Source organism: Danio rerio, chromosome 1 (genome assembly GCF_052040795.2).
Source record: "Danio rerio strain M-AB ecotype USA chromosome 1, GRCz13ab, whole genome shotgun sequence".
Lineage (NCBI taxonomy): Eukaryota > Metazoa > Chordata > Actinopteri > Cypriniformes > Danionidae > Danio > Danio rerio.
The window spans coordinates 45,157,287-45,181,451 of record NC_141021.1 but is presented as its reverse complement, the minus strand read 5'-3'; the positions used below and the strand labels follow the sequence as shown (position 1 = coordinate 45,181,451).

The following is a 24,165-nucleotide window of genomic DNA, read 5'->3' as shown; positions in this document are numbered from 1 at the left end:
GCAGGGCAGGCAAGTGCACACATAGGGCTCAACCTGTGCAGAGCACATGCCCTTTTTAGTCTTGCATAGAAAGTGCCAATCCAAAATGATCAAAAGTGCCCCCGTGATGCGACACACCCTCAGTCTCGCCCTTCAGTAGGCGCGCGATAACACCGCTCTTGAGTACGCGCGCGACAACACAGCTGATCAGAACGCGCGCGACAACACAGCTGATCAGAACGCGCGCGACAACACAGCTGATCAGAACGCGCGCGACAACGCGCATTGAGTGACAAGCGCGCTGTGTACGGATAGAATCAGCGGAGCGGGGAGCGCTCTCTCTCCCCGCTCTGCTGATTCTGTCAGTTTACAGCGGTCGGCGCGGGCCACAAAATATTGCACTGAGGGCCGCAAATGGCCCGCGGGCCGCGAGTTTGAGACCCCTGGCCTAAGATATCAATACATTTGTGCTGCCTGTTACATTACAAACCACAGGAGAGGGCAGTTTCTTCAGCAGGATAGCGCTCCTACTCATACTTCAGCCTCCACATCAAAGTTTCTGAAAGCAAAGTAGGTCAAGGTAGTCCTGGATTGGCCATCCCAGTCACCAGACATGAACATTATTGAGCATGTCTGAGGTAAGATGAGGGAGGAGGCATTGAAGATGAATCCAAATAATCTTGAGGAACTCTGGTAGTCCTGCAAGAATGCGTTCTTTGCCATATCAGATGACTTTATTTATAAGTTATTTGAGTCATTGCAGAGATGTACTGTATGGATGCGGTCATCTAAGCTCATGGGAGTCATGCACAATATTATTTTCCCACTCCACCATGACTTTATATTCTATACTGCACATAATTACTGTTAAGTGACAGCACATTTGTCTAAGCAAAGTAGGACCTTACTGTCCTAATTAAATAATTAAAAATCCAGTCATAGTCATATTTATTTAACTAAAATAAGTGTAATAGAGGCCTTAGCTTTTTAACATAAGCCACTTGTGATACCAAATGATTAACTAGGACTCAAACCAGCGACCTTCTTGCTGTGAGGCTAACCACTAAGCCTCCGTACCGCCACAAATATTTATTTTGCAATACACACAAACACACACAAATCACACACAGCTAACCACACTCCTCCTCCCTCTCCTTCATAAAAACGTGCATGGACTTAATGCACACACAAAACAGCACACCATTGGTGAGTTAACTGATAGCTCTCTCCTCAGCAAGACTGTGTATTATTTTCAGTCTGAAATTATTCAATTATTAAGTATTCTGGCTCCGTCTGTCTGATTTTTGATTGTACGAGCAGCGGTATTCTATCGCCATCGCCGTTTCTCATTTCTGAATGTTCCGACTCTCTCCATAGCGGGACGCGGGCAGGCTTGGCTGTTGCCTGGGCAACAGTATGCGGCGAGCGAGGGAAGCTGATTAGAGATGCCAGCACAGTCCGAGGCTGGTGGGGTGATTGTAAAGCCATCTCTCTGTTTCTCTCGCTCTCGCTCTCCTCAGAGACAAGGCCATCAGGCAGGTTGGAGAAGAGCCAGCGTAAAGGTCCTCTCCTCGCTCACCAGATCCTGCTCAAGCGGTTCAAGCTAAAATCACTACAACATACTCGTCTTTCGCTTGGTTTCTTCTCTCCCGGGTCATTTGCAAGCACAGGGCCACAAATTCACTTACAGCACACATGCAGATTGTCCTAAGCCCTGTTTATGATGAGATTAATAACTCCTTGTAACTTTACTGAGATTTATAGTATAGACACTAATATAATCCAACATTCAGTTCATCATTTGTTGTATCTTGAGCATCTTTAGGCTGCATTTAAACTGCAGATCTTGATGGTCAATTCCGATTTTGTGACTGTATCCTGACCTGCTACACCATCTTTTAAAAATGACTCGTATCTGATTGTCTGTATTTACACTGCACATGGCAAAGATGCAATGACCAAAAAAAAAAAAAAAGTGGGCGCTGACTAACAGCTGAAATTAAATTGTTCACAGGGTTTCGTTTTTTTTTTTTTATTATTCTTTTTCACTTCGTTTCGTTTTACTATAGTTTATAGCAGAAAAGTTCCCATTTGGCCATTTTTTAATCTAGGCCTTTCTAGAAACATTACATTAAGATTAGAAACATTTTAGAAACATTACATAAAGACCAGTAAGTGTCTTAATGTAATGTTTATGGCGTGATTTACGCATGTGATATATGCCACAGTTTTATATTAGTTTGTATTGGTTATGTGGCAGTTGTTCTGCTCAGTCTCGCTCTCGTTAACATGCTTAAATACTTGTGCTACACGACAATATAAAAGCTTTTTTAGTCCCTGAGTATGATATTTTAGATTTGGGACTGAATTCTGTTCTGAAATGAAAGCGTCAGTTACGTCATTCGCTATGGTTTTTAATGACGTGCGCATTGACAGGTGAAAATCTGATCAGACACGAGTATGATCAAGGCCTGAATCTGATTTGAGTAAATCGGAATCCATGTGATTTTTTCCTGCTTACATGTACATGAGAAGAATCCGATCCGTGCCTCATGACAGAAAAATAGTCAGAATTGAGTCACTTGAACCATGCAGTGTAAATGCGGCCTTGGAGACATATTGAGTTACAAAAATGGAGATACAAAAATGAGTTGAACTTTGAATCTCAAGGACAAAAATGTCAAATGAAACAGCAGCATTTAATATCACTGCCATTTTAGCATAAATTAAGCTTTTATTTTATATGTATTTCTCCTTCTATTTTACATTAAAATACATTGGTTATTGTTAATACTGTTAATGGTAATATTTTTTATTTCCATATACAGTTGAAGTCAAAATGATTAGCCGCAGGACTTGACATTAACACCCGCCAACACGCCAAATGCATGTAGATTTTAGCTGTGGCAGGTTAGACAGTCAAACCCACTAGCCACTTTGACTGTTTAAAAATAATTTCGAAATTGCCAGTGCTAGCTTGTCACTGAAGATTAGAATTATAGTTTAGGACCATTTGTCAATTTGCTTGGAAATGTGATCTTAGAACTGAGAAGCAACCGAGAAGTAAGAAAACTGTTAAAATAACTGATCAGGCGAGCAAACGAGGCAGGTGAATACCGAATGAGAGGGTGATCACGCGCATGGTGAGACACAGACACAAAACAAGTATTAAATATTGGAAATGCAACTAATGCGACTGGTTCTGTTTGAAATAAACAAGACAAAAAGCAATGCTCGGGCACCCACTGTACTGCTGCTTTCAAGAGGTCAAGATTTGTTGTAAATTTGTAGCGGTTGCTGCTTTCGCTTTAACCATTCTTTGAACAGATTATTACTGGGCCTAAAGTTAACTGTGATCATGCCACCATGCATTCCTTTAATAAACCTAACATTGAATATATTAACTTCATATTTATCTCTCTAAATCCTGCCAATAAACCTTTGGTGCAGGTACTGTTAAAACAATAAATCCATAGTAAATCCGTCTTCTAACTTGATCCTTCATTGCACAGTGTTTCTCCCACATATCATTGCTGTTTCATCTGGTTTAAAACTAAATCACAAAAATCTTTGTGTTATTTTGCTAAACGCAGGTGCTTCTGACTGGAGACCTTTCCGTATGTAAACAAACCTAACCTCACACTGTGTTGCTGTTGTGCGCAATAAACAATTAATGGGCGCAAACAAACAGTGTTCGTTTATAAGTATAAACATTATCCCACAGTTTCAGAGAGAAGGCCTGAGGCTAGGCCATGGCGAAACTGACTGAGCTGTTTTGACTAAAAATAAATAAATAAATAAATAAATAAATAAATAAATAAATAAATAAATAAATAAATAAATAAATAAATGAATAAATAGTGATCATCCTTTAATTATCGCGCACTATGCTTTTCACCTGGTTTCTAGCTTACAGTTATTTTTAATATGGTTATAACATTGCTTTATGAAGAGAATAATTCTCCATTTATGTATAGTTAACTGGTGATCTGGGACCTTTAGCCTGGATGATGCTGTGCACAGTTTTCGATACATGACAATAATTTTTTAAATAAAATTTTAAAGAACATTTTTGTTGAATATAAAGTGTATGTATACTTATACTTACTTTGACACATTATTTAAAATTTCTGACAAGGAAATAATTAAAATGTTAAATTAATGAAGAGGCAATTGGACTTTAAATCAAGTAAGTTCACGCATATAAAATTTATTTTCCCAACAACAAAATTGTGGCTAGTGAAAATGGTGAGTGACTAGTAACGTTGGAAAACTATTAGTCACAATGGCGGGTGATCAAAAAAGTTCATGTCAATCCCTCCTGTGAAGTTTTAACTGTTTAAAAGTGCTGTTTAAAAGAGAAAGGACAATTTCACAGTATTTCCTATACATTTTATCTTCTTCTGGGGAAAGTAAGATAGTTGTTTATTTTAGTTTGGCTTGAATACAACAAGTTTTGATTTTTTTTTTTTCAACTATTCAACTAGGTCAATATTATTACCTCCTTAACTTTTTTTTCAGTTGGCTACAGAACAACTTTAAGGTGAATACTAGTATAAGTAGAAAAGTATGTAGCATAAAATAAGTATACAATTATTATTTACTGTCATCATGCCAAAGACAAAATAAATTAGTTATTAAAAATATTAGGTTTAAAATGCTTTAAAAAAATGCTCTCTCCAATAAACGATGATGATTCTCTGATGGCATTTTTTTTTTTTTTTTTTTTTTTTAGACTGTTGAATTAACTTCAATCTTTTCATTGGCTTTAAACCAAAAAAAAAAAAAAAAAAAAAAAAGTTGCAGCTCTTAATATAATCACCAGCCAACCAGCTTGTTTATTTTAATTACATAGGCCCATTTTTACTCACATTTGGCTCTGTGTGAGGGTCAATTTGGATCGTGCTCACACACCACTCCACATCCACTGCAAAAACATGAGCTAACTTGTACTGACTAAAGTACTAAATTACACTGAAAATCCTTTCTTTTTTTCATCTCTAAATCTTTTAAAGCTATGTTACTTATCAGCAATTACTGAGCTCAATTGGTAACCACAAAGTGTGCTACCAATTCCCCTGTGTCTAAGAAGAAATCTACAAAAAAAAAATGAAACCTTACAGGCTCATCTCACCAGAGAATCAATCATAACTGCATGTGCAACCATGTTTATTTCTTTGTGATTTCACTAAAAAAATAAAATGAGAATTACATTGTAATAGAAATATAATACTTCATTATCCATCATAAAAGCATAATAGACTTCCCCATCTACCATACCCTGGATTTGCAGATTCTAGAAGGATTTGGAGCTGTCACAATGTCTCTACGGTGTGTTCGATCAGGGATCAACAGTCCTGCAGAGGTAAGTGCTTGTGCTATTCGCTTACAGAAGCTTCACCTGAGATTGGCAGTCAGAAAGTTGACAAGAGATGCCAAGCAATGTCAGCAATGTCCTGAACTATGACAGTGCACTTTCCTAAATGTTGCAGAATGACCGTACATGCATTTGAGATCATGTATTGTGGGATTAACAATGTACAAGCTTTCTGTAAACCTTTGTCAGTTAATGAGGAGGTACATTTATGTACAACAATTGACTCCCAATATTCTTTTGATAAACACTTATGCCATTTTAATTGTCGATGACACTGAAAGAACACAATATGTGATGGGATTTCAGTTCTCCGGTCAATATCAACACAGGCACAAACTATTCAACAAATGTCAGGGGTTTTCGTAAAGTACAAACAAACCTGTAAAACAAGGAAATGCATTGCTAAAAAGGTGGACAATTTTCCATGTCAAACATAACACAGGGCTTGCTTCGCTGAACTTCATAGTACGTCCTTTACACTGCCAACAATGTATCATTTATCTCCCGTGGTCCAGACCAAATGAAGTGAATTACAGATGTGAAGCACCCAAAGTTGAGAATTCTTCAAATTTATGCAAATGAAAGGCAACTTTTACAAGCAACAGCCAAAAAGTGCATCAATAGAGCTCATGTGACCCTCTCTCAGCTCCTGCACCAGCTAGTTGTATTCTCCATGCTGCAGACCTACAAAGTCAAGTGCTTGCACCAGAAAAACTATGACACAGCACAGACCTTTTTTTCTGGTTCATCTTTGTAATTATGCATTCCATGTATGGATTTAATTTACATTTAGGGCTCTATTTTGACAGTCCATGCGCAGAGCGCAAAACGCAGGGCGCAAACGCTTTCAGGGCGTGTCAGAACGCATTTTTGCTAATTTAAGGACGGGAAAATCTGCTTTGCGCCATGGCGCATGGTCTAAAAGGGTTGAGTTTATTTTCTTAATGAGTTATAGGTGTGTTTTGAGAATAAACCAATTAGAGTCTCATCTCCCATTCCCTTTAAGAGCCAGCTGCGTCGCGCCATAAGCGCATTCGCTATTTACAGGACATAAAGTAAGTCTAAGTGGAAAAACTGAGTATTTCACTAGCAAACAGTTAACAGTTTTTTTAACAGAAAACTGTTAAACAGAGCATCTACTGCGTGAGAATGAGAGATAATGGATCTACTTTCACATTAGCTCTTGGATAGGGAAACCTTTACGCACATACATCAATTAGTCTATAAATAATTAATTGCATTTGTTAAGCGCAAATATTAAATATTATTAAAAATAAGCACAAAACTATTTCTAAATTCAGCTCTAATTTCCAGCAAATGAATAAATGAACAATAATAACGATTTGTGTTCAAAAACCTGAGTTATATCCTAAAATCCCCTTATGGTCTAAAACCTGACAGGTGGGCAAATCTAAGCTTGTTTTTAATAAAACAAATATAAATATGGATATAATAAATAATACTGCTAATAATAATAACATTATACAAAAGCAAATTGTTATGAATGAACTGAAAAAGCCTCCCGAGATGAAGAAGGCATAAAAGCAGTGATTTTTCATATTTGTGTAGGTTAGAAAATAATATGTTTTGTAATATTTTAATCCTTTATATTTTTATCCTATATCTATTCTTATTATATCCTATATATATATATCCTTAATATAGATTTTTTTCGTATGTAAAGATATTTGCTAATTGCTCTCTTGTGCTTATTAAGCAGTGTGTAAGCGAGGCACAACTCTGCGCCGGAGTTTAGACCGGGTTGGTTTTGGTCTAATGAAAAATCTATTTTACTTTCTTAAAAGAGCAACGCGCCAGCCGTGCGCCTCAGAACGCCTTCCTTTTTAGACCAGAATGCCTATGGACGCACATATGAGCGCTAATGCATTTGCTTTTTAAACAGCGTAGCGCAACGCCTCAAAACGACTCTTGCGCCAAGCTGAAACTACCAAACAAGTATTGCGCCGCGCCTTGCCCCACATTGTGCCGGGTCTACGATAGGGCCCTTAGTGTTTTAACTCAATGCAGGTGATATGATGACTCCTATGTTCAGTATTGGCTATGAAACACACCAGTCCTCAACTCTGATTGGTTAACAAATGATCCTCTAGAGAAGAAGAGACAAAGTGTCAAAAAGAAGAGGTGGAAGACGAGTGAATGAGCAAAAAATGTACACCATAACTCGGCTGTAAATAAATGATGGCATACATGAATAGAAATACAGAGTCTGACACCCACAGCAGTGCTTTATTGCTCTGTTCTCTCAGTCATCCTGCCTTTCTCTGACTTATTTCTCCTTCTTTTTACTTTTCCTAGTCTGCCTGAGAAAAGAGAACTATGGAGAACATCACTCTCTTTGTCTTAATCGATTGCAAGGGCACTTATTGAAGCGAATATATAATTAGCCTTTCAGTTAAATAAACTCAAACTGCCCAATGACACATAATGAGAGCACATGATAGGAAAAAAACAAAACAAAACAAAAAACTTATATTTTGTTAAGCATTGTACTCATTATACTGACTGAAGTCTGGGGTCATGTGGTTAATTTTGCTCGCTCACCCTCTTCTTCTCATTGATCTTTCTTTATCAGTTAAGCCGGTAACACAGACTCATTAGGACCATTCACTACTACACTGAGGTTAAAGCTAATTAAAGACTTGCAGTTTAACAATCTGCTGAGATTTTTGCTTCTTGTGCCACATAAGTAAATTCCAAAAACGAAATGGTGTGCTTTTCTTTAAAGAACAGGGTTTAGTAAAGATTCAGCAAGTGTTGTGCGTTGACCTTTAGCTAGAGCTGACATCCTGAGATTTCACCCTCCACATAGAAATTAGAGATCTTGCACATTTAACACACACACAAAGACGCACACAAGATTAAATATAGGATACACTAAAAAAAGTATTTCTATTTTTATTTAAGTAATCAGGTCTAATATCATATATTTGGACCACCAATGGATAAAAAAAATACTATTATTAAATAATGCTAACAAAAATCCTGATCCTACTCTTTTGATGTAATTGCAGTGAATAGCTACTAACATTTAAAACAATTCAAAACTATCAAACAATGACATGTACTGGCATGAGAAAGCTGTATCACTAAATATAAATCTTGTTTATTTCAGAAGTTAATATTTTATTTAGTAAAGATTCATTAAATTGATTTGTCACAAAGGTTTTCTTAAATATTACTAAATATTGCGATATTCTGCAATAGGCGGTTCTTTCTGATGTGGTGACCCCTGATTACGAAAGGGACTAAGCTGAAAAGAAAATAAATGAATGAAATGATATTTTGCAATATCAGAACTCGCACAGCCTCTTCACCCTTTTGTATTACTCCACCCACACGAGTGGCAAGCAGAGGACTACACAGTTATTGCAGCTGTTGGACAACATAATGTACCTTTGAGGCTTTTTTAATCGAGAATGTAATGGTTTAGATTGCAACTATGCAGTTTATTGTAAGGATAGTGTCTATTTCAAATATTTATAATTTTGGAGATTGAGCGCGTTGCTGGCCATCAGCTTGTCATAGTGGACAGAGCAAAGACGGTTGATGTTCCGCCACATGACCGCCACAGAAACTACATAAGAAGCCCTTTAGAGGAGAAAAACTGCATTTTAAGTTACATTCAAAGTCGATCTCAACCTCTTTGTAGTGCTGTATTTATACCAGTAATCTGGTAGTGTTTGCTTAGTTTAGTTTTGGATTTTTCAGGGGTTATCTATTGTGATCTACTGATTGCAAACAATGGGAACGAGACTGCTGGCACTGCATGCCGTTCAACCTTATAATCTTAAAATGTGAGCAAAATCAGCTGTTCTGTGATCACTTTAGACATTACGCTAGAGAATCATTCAAATATTCGCTCTAAAATTACATTAATGAAGTAGTAATGATTTCTGCTATTCTGACATCAGTTGCAGATGTGAATGAACAGTGCAAGAAAGTAGTTCCTCTAACAAAGGAATTTTTGAGACTTTTCGTGTTTGATTTTTATATAGACATTATATACATGTATAGGGTGTTCTAGGTGGTTGCTAAGGTGTTGCTAGGCAGTTGCTATGGTGTTCTAAGTGGTTGATAAGGTGTTGCTAGGGGGTTGCTAAGGTGTTCTGAGTGGTTGCTAGGCAGTTGCTAACATAAATTGGCAATGGTTCTAGTATGAATTTGCATTATGCTAGCATGTTTCTAGCATAAATTAGCTTGTTGTTAGCATGGTTTTAGAATAAATTAGCATGTTGCTTGCTTGTTTCTTATATAAACTAGCATGTTAGAATGAATTTAGTATAAATTAGCATATTGCTAGTATGTTTATAGTATGAATTATCATGTTTGATAGTATAATTAGTATGTTTCTTAGTATGATTCTTGTATGGATTAGTATATTGCTAGTATGATAGCAGTTTTTTTTTCTATGTCTAAGTCTATGGGACAATTGTCAGGATGCCGTGAGAAGTTGCTAGAGTGTGGCTAGTTGAAATGTCAACAGTGGTAGGCAGATTGGTATTCTGAGTTAATTGCGCCAACCTTAAGTCTGTAGGAGAGTCTGGCGCAAAGTTATGAGGTTCTAAAATTTGATCCAATGTTAAGTCAATGGGACTTTCCAAAATTTCCGGGTCAGTCTTCGGAAAACCATAAGTCAGATCAGTTGGAAAAGACATAGCAACCCGAGTCAGACCAGTCTGGAGGTCTGAAGTAAGTTTGGTGTTTGTAGCTTGAACGGTCTAGGAGGAGTTGCATATAGAAATTAGCCTGCACATGCAAGCATGGATGACAGTGCAAAGGGAGAGTATAACCTCACTAGCAAAAATGAAGACACATCTTATCTCTACAAGAGATGAAAAAGAGAAAAATAAAAAGATAAAACATGTTTGCATGGTTAATAATTAATTGCATATGGCATAATTCATCTTTAATGTGCATCACTGGGGGCTTGCTTCACCCACACACCCCCAGAGGCATAACAGGAAGGACATAAATGGCTCTGTGTGTGTGTGTGTGTGTGTGTGTGTGTGTGTGTGTGTGTGTGTGTGTGTGTGTGTGTGTGTGTGTGTGTGCATTATTAAACATTAACTTTATGAGTTAATAATCAGGATACACAGTAGAAGAACAGTCATAGAGGAAAAGCATTTCATTAGAACAACTCCCATTAAGTTATTTTCTGTGTAGCTATATGCTCTAGAGTGTATCAGATGAGGATTTGCGTCGTAGCAATGTGTTCTCAGGCTTGACAGGAATGGCAAATGATGGAGGAAATGGGGATGCGACGTAGGAAGTAAAGAACCGTCTGAAACAGACAGAAATTAGTAAATGAGGGTTATGGTCATAAAAAGGAGAATATTTGAAGCAAGTTTTTTCCTGACTGAGGCATCTGTAACATATTGAGAGGAGGGGCGTTTGGTTGGCAGTGCCGAATAAGAGTGATGAGGGAGCCAACATGGAGACCCTCCCCAACGACAGACACTAAATAAAAACATGCATGTGCGCTTTGAACTGACTCTTGGAAAAATTCACCATGGTTACCAGAAATTCTGCCAAAAATACCATTGTTACTATAGTAGCGCAGGAGGAAAAAAGTACAATATATTCATTCTTAAACCAGCACCAGGCTGATAGGCTGAAAATGCACAAGATCCCTCTAAATTTAGCCAACACACAGACTAAAATTAGCTAAGATTGCAGGGACTTGGAAGACAATGTTGGGCAATACAACTAACTAAATTAAAACAAGCAGTAAAAGCAAACTTATTGTGTTTATATCTTTCTGTCTGTCTGTCCGTCCGTCTGTCAATCCATCCATCCATCCATCCATCCATCCATCCATCCATTCATCCATCCATCCATCCATCCATACATCCATCCAAAGAACCAGTGTCATTTTCAGTTAAAATCACATTGGTAGACACAAGTGTTAAGCAAATAAAGCTACTGCTCAGCAACACCTTAAGAACCACTATTGTTGGTTATACCTCATGGCCACCCATGAACTGTTGGCAAAATGGGATGTCATCTGACTGGCTGAATTCTATATGGTAAAGAAACGTATGTCACATTTTAAAATAGATGGACACGAAACAGTTGTGGTACCAAATCCCTTTATTGGCTTCATATTAGGGCTGTACAAAATTGGAAAAATCAGACATTGCAATATTTGTTGTTTTGGCAATATTTATTGCAATTTGAATATAATCATTTAACCAGAAGACTTAAATAGTTCAATTTGGAAAGAACCCATGAATTTAAATTGATTAGGATGACTTTAAAGGCTGATAACCTGCATACGTGTATTTTTATTATTTATTTTTTTTTTTGGTGTATTTGTAACTGTATTTGAGTATCCATTGAATAATCAAATGAAAGCAAATAAAATGGCAGGTAACACTGTTTTGATGGCCTATTTGAGTATTAGTAGACTGTCTGCTTAATATCTGTTGATACTGCTTCTTCAACAGACATGCAACTGACTATAAGAAACTTTGCAAGTACATGTCAATCTACGCTAACCGTAACCCCGACCTAACAGCCTACATATAATCTAATGAAAATTAGTTGCCATGTAGCTGCAATGTAACTTAAACTCAACAAACAGACCTTCAAAATAAAATGGACCAAATGGCATTGTCTTCATTGTATAAAAGTAAAATGCTATACATTTTCATTGTTCTAATTTCTTGCACACAAATTATTTAAAGGCTTTAACAACAAATATCAGCCCTCTTTCACTTTTTTAAGGCATTTAAATTTCCTGAGGAATGAATAAACTGGAACTGAATTTGACATTGCAGATCCTGCGATGTGATTATTGTGAAACATTGCGATATCGATGCTGAATTGATATATTGTGCAGCCCTACTTCATATTTACAAATGTTTACAATTAGTCTGTTTAACCATAAATTAAAATGTGTGTTTCACAACATTCTAAATCATTGGTCTGTTATTGTATAAATACTGACTTTCAGATGCTGATCACAGTGAGCTTTGACTGGTTAATTTACATGTCGGTGGTGGGTGGTGCTTTAGCAAGGAAAGTTGTGATGAAATCACTAGGCTGAAGCCTAAAGTTTGGCTCTATGGGACTAAAGGACAACTAACAATGTCTTAAAATTCCCAAGGGAACGCCATTGTAGTCTCTCACAGACAAATGCTGCACAAACATAGCATCTTAAAACTGTAGGAATCTAGTCATTTATTGCCATAACTGCCATGGCCCTGAAATTAATTCGGACAGTTTTGGGCACTTTAGTCCCAGTTAAAATGTCTGAATGTTATTGCATTTGAGAACAAAACAGCTAAGCAAGCAGCATGTGTAAACAACTGATGGCATTCTCAGTACTAACGGGTTCGCAATTATACAACCGGTCTCAGGGTAGTTGTTAACAGACATATAAAAAGTCCAAAAAGGCACATTATTATTTTACAGTAACTGCTGTTTTGGAGCTGCTTTTTTAGCAGTTACCATGGTTACCATAGTAAATGTCTGAAAGGCTAATCTTTTTTCAATAGATTTTATGATGACAGAATGAAATAGCAAGCCAACAGAAATGAAAAGCACAAAAAGGCAATAAATTTCACTGCAAAGCTTTAGTCGTGTCAGGAGGTTATGAGGACATATGTGCCATGGCTGCTCAGAAGAGAGAACTGCAGCTGCTGGTAGTTTGCTGGTTCCTGCACTCAGTAATCCAGGTCAGAACCGGCTTCAGTGGGCACAGCGGGTCGAACATGGTTCTGGCCCTCTCAGAAATTGATCTCGGCATGTCAGTCTGATGGAATGGAGCTGAAAGCTGATACGCCGCACTGTGAGTCCTGCCGATGCAATCTTCTCTCTGACCTTCTCACCGAGCCAGAATGTACAGTCTGGCTGTATGTATACGTCTATGTGTATGCCCTACAGCTGTTATTGATATCACGATTCAACTTTACCCGACTTGTCACAGGTAATACTCTTTCAGACAGATTGATTCAGCAATTTAATTCCTTCTTGAACAACTTCTACTTCCTGATGACATCACAAAGCCATGGGTGCAGTTGCATAATTGTGACTAATAACTTTGCTTATGTTTACATATGAAATTTTCTAAAGTCTAATGGTGTGGTTGAAAAACAAAACAAAACAATAAAAAATAAAGTAAATTAAAATGTAAAAAACAAAATAAATAAATAATAAAAATGAAATAAATAAAAAAACAATTAAACAAATAAAAAATAATAATTTAATTAAATCTTAAAAACAAAATAAAAAATAAAGTAAAAATAAATAAATAAATTAAATTAAATTAAAAAATGAAATTAAATAAATAAATAAAATAATAAAATAAAAAATAAAAAATACAATTAAAAATAAAAAACAATAAAACAATAAAAAAGTAAACTAAAATAAACTAAAATAAAACCCAAAAATAAAATAATATAAAATAAAATATAATAAAATAAAACAAAAAATAAAATAAAATAAATTAAAATAAAAGCTCCATACCAGAGACTAGTCAGAGTCAGTGTGGTGAGACCTCAGATCCACCAGCAGGTGTGTGTGTGTGTGTGTGTGTGTGTGTGTGTGTGTGTGTGTGTGTGTGTGTGTGTGTGTGTGTGTGGACCCCGACCCCCTGAAATAGCAGTGGCCACCCCCTGTAAAAAAATGGTAGCTCTGCCACTGACAGTTCGCCGTTTAATATCACAAATAGGTGTTCTTTGAATATATCAAATATATCGTTTCTTTAAATAGCCCACCAGAGTTTACTATAGTTCAGAATCTAATCATTATCCATAAAAAATACTAACTTATACTGTACGTAAATTAAAATGTAATTGAATTCAGTTTATGAATTCGAGTCACCGAAGCATATATATATATATATATATATATATATATATATATATATATATATATATATATATATATGTATGTATGTATATACAACCAAATTACTGAAAAAACTACCTTCCAATAGTCAAAGTATAATTTGCACACGGTTGATGTATGTCTACTGAAATGCAACCATGGTTTACAAGCAAATATGCCATTACAGAATGCAAATGTGTTTTCAAGATATGAAGTTATGAAGTGCAATGCAGTGCCACGACGGCTCTCCTCAACGCCCTCACACTGACAAAACCCACACAAACACACAACTGCTGATGTGTATCATTAGAGCCAGTGCTGAGGCTGGTCTTTGAGGGTGCTCTGCTCGGGCTAGCTGGAAAGCCTAATGAGCTAGCAAATAACTGCAGAGACCAAGGAAACACACAAAAGCTGCACAGACACACACACACACACTCGTTGCTTAAAGAACTACAACGCGTGCATTCGCGCCCGTGCGTGGTGGTCTGCGCGCCTCACACGGCGTCTAAGAGAATCAGAAGAGACAGAGGTGTTTATCTGCTCTTCCCTCCGCTGCACATGGCCAAATAAAAACCAGAGAAGAAAGTTTCCTATTCTATAAAAGCGCTTTAGATCAATTGCGAGCATCCAGCCCACATCAAAAGCTGCTTTGCGCAGAGAAACAAAAAAAAGGGGGGGGGAGAAAGCAAGAAATGGGAGGAGGGAACGAAAAGCACGAGGGGAGACTACAATTTGGGAGCACACACACACACAAACACAAATGCTGCTTTCAATCTGCTGTTAGGCTTAAATACGAGTGACAGAGAAGTAAATGCAAAGTTGTGTCCAACAGAAACTGTTTGATCAAAAGGAATTGAGGAAGAAGATGGGAACTTTTATTTTGTAGCATGTGCTTGCTTGTTTCATTTAAATGAGTGGATATCACTGCTAAATATTATAATATTAAAGACAAATCTTTCAATGCACCAGAGGGGTAAAAAATACTGATGTTTTGAGTACTGTTGCTAGGAAACCATCTGTATTCCTGTTTTCACAAGACTGTCAAACACTCGCAATCACAGATTTCGAAGACATTCACCTCGAGTCCTATACATCATGCTATAATAGCGCTTCAGTGACAGTGATTATAAAGCTCAGGGGTGATAGAAAGACAACTGCACTTACCTTATGTTTTGATCATTCAGACAGCAGCATGTAAGAAAGAGCAGGAAAAAAGACACGTATTAGTTGGAGTGCTCGTCAAACATATAATTTACAGTACAATAATAATAAAGAAGAAAAGAAAAGAAGAGAAAACTGATGTCAGATGATTATTTCATTTCCAATGTCTCGTATTGAATGTTTTTGTTGTTCTTTTTGGTATTCTATGCATGCCTTTATAAAGTTTGTGAAGTGTTTTAGATCGAAAAGAGCCACACAGTGGTGTAAAGTAACATATTACAAACTACTGTAATTGAGTATTTTTTTCTCAGAAATTGTAATTATTGTAAGTAGTTTTAATAATGTGTACTTTTAGGGTGCTTTCACACCTAGACTTTTGTTTCAGAACCTGTCTCTGCACAGATATGTGAAACCAGCAATTGCGCTCGGATCTGCGCCATGGGATCGCCTGAATCAGGTGGTCTCGGCTCGATTGAAACAAAGTCTGGAGCAGATCGATTGTAGTGAGAAAGCGATACGATCCGAGCCCGGCTATATCACAGTGTTTTATGAATACGTAATAGGTATACGGCTATATGAAGAGAGAATTATGAGTAGGGCGCGAAGTCATTCCAGACATCCCAAGTCCGGGAGGAAGTTCCGGGAGTCTCCCGTAAATGCTGAGAGACGCTGGCTAGACATTGAATCTTAGTCACCTGACATTACAACCTAAATCTTGCCTAATATTAATGTCTTATGACGTTCTGTGCCAGCTGGGCAATAACTAAATGCACTACAGAATGTTATGCTTACACACATCCACAAATTACATGTAAATGTGTCAGCTTTTTACAGCGTTATACTCACTACTTAGTGTACCACTCTTGAGTACTTTTGAAAGGGCTACTTTTCACTCATACTTTGAGTAATATTTATAACAGATACTTTTACTCTATTTGCACTACATTTTAGGCAAGCAATGGTACTTTTAATTAAGTATGACTTTTCAGTACTTTTCCACCACTGGAGTCACAATGCGACCCGACAGCATATATTATAAAAGAAAGGTCAGGCTTAGTTTTAGAAAATTCACTGCAAACAACTAAAAAAAAAACTAAATAATCAACTTCATAAGCTGAAAATAAATAAATTAATAATAATATTAATAATAATAATAATAATAATAATAATAAATTATCATTTTAGCGTACAAAATGATATTGTTGAAAACAAGAAAAGAAAAGACAAGAAAAGAAAAAAAGAGAAAAAAAAACTGATGTCAGATGATTATTTCATATCCAGTGCCTGATGTTTTTTTTTTTTTTTTGTCTTCTGTGCACGCTTTTGTAAAGTTTGTGAAGCGTTTTAGATCGGAATGAGTCACAATGCATGATTAGTCAACTAATTACCACCAAACAGCCTACAACTCGATTATTAACTCCGAAATTTTGTCATTTTTTAGGTTCTTTAATTAGCAATCTGTCAGCACTCTCTGTGCAAAACCATTTCCAGCTTTGATGAGAAAAACAGATTTAATAAAAACTATGACTTAATAGCTTCACATCTTATCATGAGTTTATATCCAACAGTGTGACTTTCTATAGAATACATATAAACTATAGAGCGTGACCTACTAAGATGTGCATCACCAGTTAACATGCACACTAAATTTTGTCACATCTCCTGTTGTTTTTTTAAGAACCCCACCTTGACTGCAGCATTATATTAACACAGCACGCCATCAATTAACCATCATAATAATAACAATTAAAAAAAATGTGTGTCAGGACTCATCTACCCCACTGTTAACGATCAAAAATGCATCTTATGAAAAACACAGTACTTTTAAATCTTTAGGTTAAAATTAAATCACACTGAACTCTTTTCAGCCACACAGACAGCACCCATACGAAGGCATAATAATAAGGATTAAACTTAAGTATGTCTTATACACTCTAACCGGCCACTTTATTAGGTACACCTTACTAGGACCAGGTAGAACCCCCTTTTGCATTCAGAATTGCCTTAATCCTTTGTGCAATTTCGATGAGCCTGTGCTAATTGTAATCTCAGTTTGCTGTTCTTAGCTGACAGGAGTGCCACCCGGTATGGTCTTCTGCTGCTGTAGCCCATCTGCCTCAAGGTTCAACATGTTGTGCATTTAAAGAGGCTCTTCTGATGAGTGGTTATTTGAGTTACTGTTCCCTTTCTATCAGCTCGAATAGTAAAATGGTAGTTGGTGATAATCCCAGTAGATCAGCAGTTTCTGAAATACTCAAACCAGCCGCAGCAGATCGTCCTGACCATGTCTACATGCCTAAATGCATTTAGTTGCTGCAATGTGATTGGCTAATCAGAAATTAGTGTTAACAAGCAGTTAGACAGGTATACCTAATAAAGTGGCCAGTAAAAAAACATAGTACTTCGAAATCTTTAGTATAAACTGAAATCACACGGAGTGCTTCACAGCCCCACAAACAGCACCCACATGAAGAAGTAGCAGATTTCTTTTCCTTTGACAAATGCACATGCGTTAACATATCGTCCAACCCTCACGGGCCGCAATCCCTCCCATAAATCATCATTATCTAGCAACAGGAGCCTTTAATGCTCGATTAATAAAAACTCCCAGCCCTGGACTCGGCCAACACAGCTCATCCTTATGTTTCTGTAATGTACTTACAGCTGAACCCAAGCATAATATGTTTGGGTTAATTGTTCTGGGACGTGAGCAAGTAACTTTAGCTTAACGGGGTGGCGTTTTAAATCTGGGAAACTGTTTTAAATGCAAAAGCGAAGGCCAGATTTGTCTTTAGGGAGGTAACATGACACTTGTTGCCTGAAGCTGCGTGGAGCCCTGAAAGCGATCCCAAGGTTTACGACGGGCCATTACAGTTTTTTAGATAGTTTAATTCTAAGTTGGTCTCTAACCTTCTAACTGCTTTTTATATATCGGGCAGAAATCAATGGAGGGCTAAGTTGCTGGCCTTTGAGCAGCCAGACGAGGCGGATCAGAGGCCGACAATAAAAAAAAAAACAGTCTTTCAAGGCAGCCTTGAAGAGAAAAGCGAAAGGGGTAACTCTTTCCTCTCAACACTTTTTATGTTTTTGAGCTCTCATAGTGCTTTATGACTATTTCATCTTTATTTATGATATGTAAGGCGAGTTTGTGTGTGGGAACTGGTCACCCATTCGGCTTTGTTCATTACCCTGCACAGCAAAAATGAGCCGAGGGGAGTTTGACGGAGTGTTTGTGATGCTGTTGTGATTCATGAATATTTCCACGATTTTAAGAAGCTCGCTTTGCTGCTGCATTGCAGATAAAACGAGTTGCTTTCCCGTTCTCTTTATATGCCTGAGAGCTGGGAGAAAGAGAGACATCCATGCATTTTTTGTGCTTATCAAGGTTTCTAATGTTCTGAACAGAATGCAAAGCATCTCGATTTTAATATTCTAAAAGAAAGGCCACGCTTACTTTCAGAGAATTTGCTGCAAACAACTAAACAAACACTAAATAATCAACTCCGTGAGCTGAAAATAAATAATAATAATAATAATACAAAGATCAAATCGGCAAGCGTTGCTTATTTTAAGCCTCATTTCAGTGTACAAACTGATCTCCGCTAAATATTTACAGATATTTTACATCACATAAACATGTGATCAATGTTGTTTGACATCTATCGATGAATATTCTTAAACATCTGCTAGTATATCAATCTTTTAGATTAAAAAAGAATATTTTGTATGTGTTTTTGTAGAATAATTCCATGAAAAACATCTTAACGTAAGCAGATTCACAAACATCACTTGATGTAGATGAAGAAAACATCTGCTATATGCTGGTCTAACATCCATCAAACAACATTTTGATTGACATATAGATGCATATAAAAGGAATGTGCTGCTTACGTGCTGTAGAATAAGTAAATCATTAGCATGGTAAATAACCAGCGGTGCATATGTGAATCATTTGAGACACTGTGAAAACATCTGGACAATGTCTGATTAGAAACATTCTGCAGATCAAATCTATCCGATCAAATATGGACTACTGAAGTGTACTGTATGTGATATTTTAAACATTATTTGTGCTCAAGACACTTAAAAAGAGCTGATTCATTTTCATTTAGTAACAAATGATAAATGTCAAACAAACATCTGCTATATGTCTTTGTAGTGTCTCTGTATTGGTAGGAAAACTACCTCACGCATTTAAATTTCAAATACCACCTGACCATGATGTCTAAATAATAGTACTGCCTATTTTTTTTTTTTTTTTTTTTTTGCATAACTGTTATCTAACTGCTAGAGAGGGGAAAAATTAAATGATAAAAAAGGCTAGAAAACAAAGCAAAACGCCACCAAAACAGCCATCAATGGACAAGACTTAACAAAATATAGCTGGTACTAAGGCTGAAATACGAGGCTGACAGCCAGTATATTACTAATGCAACATCAATGTTCAAAAAGTGGAAAGTGTTTCCTTTGTGTTTTGAAAAGTTCAGCATACTAATTTTAATCAAAATTATCCCCTTTTTTGGAGCTTACACAGAGACATTTCATAATGTCACTGCAGTATAAATCAATAGCCAAAATTATATCATGTACAACAGTGTTGTGTAATTTATAGGGACATACCAAATTTTAGGCCACCGTAAATTGCTAGATACAATTATATATATATATATATATATATATATATATATATATATATATATATATATATATATATATATATATATATATATATATATATATATATATATATATATATATATATATATATTAGGGATGCCACTGTTCTCAATATAATATTGAACCGTACAGTACGACCTCCACGATTCAATACGTGCTTGTGAATTGCAGTTTTCTTGGTTAAATAATTTATGTGCATTTTATATCTCCCCGAATTGACTGTGTGCGCCTGTAAGTCTATAAGCTGAGATGAGGAAACTCCTCCCCGTGAGTAAATTTTCAATCACTATGCTCTTAAGTTAGGGGGCGCTTGACCATCATTCCACACTTTAACATTGCGAGCGGCGTTGAAGTGAGGTTGAGGCAAAAGTTCAAGGAAGCGCCGGCGAAGTAAGGCAACAGTATGAGGAAGCGCTTGCGTCTTTTAAATCTGCAGTGTGAGGACATTTAGATTTTGCTGGTAAGTAAAATGCAAAAAAAAAAAAAAAAAAAACAGTAAACAAAAAATAACTGTGAACATCTGCAGCGCCATCACCCAGCAATATCACTGTCTAAAGGCAGGATAGCAAAGAACGTAATAAAAAATGATGTCTGCAAAACTTATTTGTGTTGAATTTAAACAAATTAAATTTTATAAAATTCAGCTTAATTTGTTTGTGTAAATTCACCCCAAATAAATTGTTTACAGCCACTTAGCGTTAAAAAAAAGTAAATCCAAGGAATCATCTCTGAATATTTTTCAGTGTTCTTTCTTTCTTTCTTTCTTTCTTTCTTTCTTTCTTCCTTTCTTCCTTTCTTCCTTCCTTCCTTCCTTCCTTACTTCCTTTCTTTCTTTCTTCTTTTCTTTGATGGAAAACTGAGCATGTGAAACTGACTGAGAAGTAAACAGTAAAAACCTACAACCTCTCGATCTGTAATTAAAAAAAAAAAAAAACTCCCAGCAGACCTGAGCATCACACAGCAAAAAACAGACCAGAAGTAAAAAATCCAAAAATAAAGTACCCTAAATTACCAATAAGCAATGCTAATTTTTCCACATGGCTGCTATCATTACCATGACTACTGACAACTAGATTCTTTCTTCCTTCCTTTTCTTTCTTTCTTTCTTTCTTTCTTTCTTTTTCCTTTGAGTTTGGGCCCAAAGTGTTAATATCTGTGCATGCCTACTAAAAGCCCAGAAGAAAAAAAAAAAAAAAAAAAAAGAGAAACGTGAAACTGACTAAGAAGCAAACAGCAATCTCCATAAAGCATTACATCTCTCCATCTGTAATGAAACCAAAACTCCCAGCAGACCTGAGCAAACTCCCAGCAGGAAACAGACCAGAAGTAAAAAAAATCCAAATATAAAATACCCCAAATTACCAATAAGCAATGCTACTTATTTCTTACTTCTGGAAAACAGCTGACAACTAAATTCTTCTAAGAAAATAAAAAAAAATGAGTATACACTTTCTCAGAAACACAAGTCTTCGTACAAACAAGATCCTTGCTATGAAGCTTCCGAATGATTAAGTTTTCCGCAAAGGTAGACAACCAATCATAAACAAACAATACTATAAAACGAGAGTCATTCATAGCTTTTAAAAAAAAAAAAAGAGGAGCTGAATATATATGGTTGTGTGTGAGCAAATCCCTGAGGATCCGGAACTCCAAGTTAAAGCATATTAGTCCAATTCCATCAATTAGTTAAGTGACTTGCATATGCACTCCAGTGTTACTGCTGCGCTGTACAGATTTGGTGTGGGTGTTATCAGCAGCATAGATTTCTCAGAAGCACTTCAAAAGCAACAGTCATAGACTAACAGAGAGAGAGAGAGAGAGAGAGAGAGAGAGAGAGAGAGAGAGAGGGTTATTCATAATGGCACAAATGATCTCCAGGGCATTTAGCAGACCACAGTCATACTATTTATTGCTATGAACTGTATGTATCACAACACGGTTATTCATGACAGGAGTGGGCAACACTGCAGGCACAACTAATCAAATCCCGTCTTGACCGTCTCTGACATATATGTTTTTGAGTCATGTTCCAGGGGCTTAGCAAACAGCTGACAGGCACACGGTGACGTCTGATCAGACATTAGCGTGCATTAGCTTAGCAAAGCGTGTCATAATGTCATTTCATCTGAGCTAGTTCTTCGAGCTGAAGCTGATCCCCCATTTCTCCTTTCCCATTACCGGTCACGTAATAAGAGATTGCGTTCAATTGGTGAGAAGGGCCGAGGACGAAAATCAAATCGAATTCAATCGGATTAGATCAAATCAGTCAAATAAATGGTGCTCTGGAGCGCGCATCACCTGAGGGATTAAAGCGAATCGGTTCTTATGTGTTCAATTGCTCTTCAAGTCAACGAACAATCGGCACAGAAGCAGTGCTGGAATCTGAAGGCTGATGGAGGCGGGAAGTTAACTAGCGCTAATGTTGAGCAATTGTTAACAATGATAGGAGAAGGGTTCACCATAGGGGGAAGACAGGAGTGTAAATAAATAGTTTGCCCATGCTGTTATTATTAGCTAACTCAGATTCCGAGCTACTAACATGCTGTTACATGTTTCAGTGCAATGATCTATTTATGTTGACTTCTGAACCAATTACAAAAAACTTTATGCTCATATACTGTAAGATTTATATAATGCAGCTAGCAAGCATTTCACTTCCTTCCTTTCTTCTTTAATTATTTCTTCCCTTGTACTTTATTTTCCTACCTTCTTTCCTCCCTTCCTTGTTTTTTTCTTACTTTATCGTCCATCCGTAGTTCTTTCTTTCTTTCTTTCTTTCTTTCTTTCTTTTTTTCTTTCTTTCTTCATTTTTAACTGTATTTTTACTACTTCTTTCCTTCCTTCATTTATTCCTTCCTTCCTTGCTTCTTTCCTTCCTTCCTTCCTTTTTAACTTCATTTTTCTTCCATCCTACTTTCCTGCCTTATATTCTACCTATTTATTTCCTTTCTTCCTTTCTTCCTTCATTCCTTCCTGCTACTTAACTTTATTTTAGTTCCTTTTTCTCTGTCCTTCCTTCCTTCTTATCTCCCGTCCTTGCTTTTTTCTTTTTTTCCTTTTGTCCTTCTTTTCTTTCTTTATTTTCCTTCCTTCCTTCTCTTTCTTTCTTTCTTTCTTTCTCTTCCTTCCTGTCTTTCTTTCTCTCTTCCTTACTTTTTTTTCTTTCTTTCCTCTTCTCCTTTTTCCTGTTTTTTTTTCTCTTTGCGTTGTTTGCTTTTCTTTTTTCTGTTTTTTTCTTTCCCTTCCTTCCTTCCTTTCTTCCTTCAATCCTTCCTTCTTTCATCCCTTCCTTCTTTCCTTCATCCCTTCCTTTCTTCCTTCCTTCTATCCTTTATTCCTTCCTTGCTTCCTTTTCCTTCATAACATAAATAAAGACAGAAATACTGTAAAACTTTGTAAGTGTATCAATGAAAAGTAACTGTCATCTGATTGTGGACATTTTCATATGCAATGTGTTACTACAAATACTTGATTTCTGGAATCTGATGCCTTAAGAGAATACGAATATAAATTAGATAAATAATCAACATTTAAATAAACATTTAAAATTTTAAATAAACTACAACTTTTCCTTCAACAAACTACTTATTTTCCTACTTATACATAAGCATTAATGCAGATGTAGTAGTTCATGTCATATATGGGATTGCATTAAGTGCTTATAAAATACTAACAAAGTCAATATGCAAGCTATTAAACAAACTGAAAAAATAAATACTTCTTACTAAGTGATGCAAACAATTTAACAGACAAATAAACAAACAAACAAACAAACACATACATAAATAAATGAAAAAATATTTCTAGTTCATTTACGATTGTATTATAGCTTTATGTAGACTCCATTGCACAACCTAGTCCATTACTTAATAGGTGTAGTGTTGAAGAATGGTAAACAATTTTGTCAAGCTGTGCAGTGGCGCCGGTGTGCTGATTGCACACTATAATTACAGCCCAACCACAAAGTTGCACTTCAGAGTTGATTTCTTGAAGCACACTTAGAGCAGCCCGCTTCTGACTCAGAAACATTGGATTACACACTCAGTTCGGAGCATGGTAGCCTATCAATAATGCAACCACGGCTGTTTCAAAAGGCTCCAAGACACATAAAGTTGAAG

General features: G+C 36.4%; 1 protein-coding gene and 1 long non-coding RNA gene across 6 annotated transcripts in view; one reads left to right on the top strand and one right to left on the bottom strand.

The window, feature by feature from the left end:
- LOC147846977 (uncharacterized) overlaps window positions 1-9,627 on the top strand; it is a 77,331-nt gene extending 67,704 nt beyond the window's left edge. Inside the window, exons 2-3 of the long non-coding RNA XR_015476876.1 lie at window positions 5,335-6,499; window positions 7,022-9,627. This is a non-coding gene — a long non-coding RNA (uncharacterized LOC147846977). The remainder of the gene's footprint in view (window positions 1-5,334; window positions 6,500-7,021) is intronic.
- Window positions 1-24,165, bottom strand: part of ctnna2 (catenin (cadherin-associated protein), alpha 2) — a 782,625-nt gene that overhangs the window by 357,691 nt on the left and 400,769 nt on the right.